Raw genomic sequence first — 808 nt, 5'->3', positions numbered from 1 at the left:
CATCGTTCTATAGCTTTTGAAATATTTGACAACGAATATTTCGTTTTGAATAAAATAACGTTATTTTTTTTGTTTGAAATAAAAGACGTTCAAATTTATCCTATTGCAAGTATCAACAATTTTGATAGGAACCCTGTTAGAGAAAGTGGACTTTTTCATTTGCGTCATTGGTTACGCAGCTTCCCTGGGTCAAAGGTTATCATGTCCGCCTGGAAAACACAGGTACAGGAAACAGTGGTGATGGAGGGTGAAATTTACTGAAATACAATATGTTTTGATAAGTTAACAATGCAGATTGCAATATTTCTGCACTGAATATATGGCCCTGGAAAGAAAAAGAGAAGAAAAAAAGAAATCAAACTATTTCCTGGATGCACACCTCGAGCTTGTTTGTTTGTCTGCTGGTCCCACAGGGGGGGCCGCACAGGGGGACCAATTAGTAATTACGAAACTCGCTTGGCGAAGATTTTGCGGGGTGAGTTGAAAGCAAACACGTGCACAGTCAGGCAAATGTATAAAAACACGAATACTAAAATACACCTACAACAACAATACGGTATGAAACAAACAATGAAACACTCGCAATGGCAAATATCTTTATTGTCACGCTGAACGCACACTTACACTACCTGACCTGTCATATTCTACCTGACATATAACGTTAGCAATAGCTGGCTATACGGATCACGTTAGGGAGGCTCTTCCTTGCACTTTTCCCATATATCATATACAGTCAAACCTGCCCAAGCGACTACCTCTTCACATAAGCGCGATTCGGTCGGACGACGAGTCTGCGAGCTCTATTAAT

Source organism: Branchiostoma floridae, chromosome 9, assembly GCF_000003815.2.
Source record: "Branchiostoma floridae strain S238N-H82 chromosome 9, Bfl_VNyyK, whole genome shotgun sequence".
In the NCBI taxonomy this organism is placed as follows: Eukaryota; Metazoa; Chordata; class Leptocardii; order Amphioxiformes; family Branchiostomatidae; genus Branchiostoma; species Branchiostoma floridae.
Note: the sequence above shows the minus strand (reverse complement) of the source record.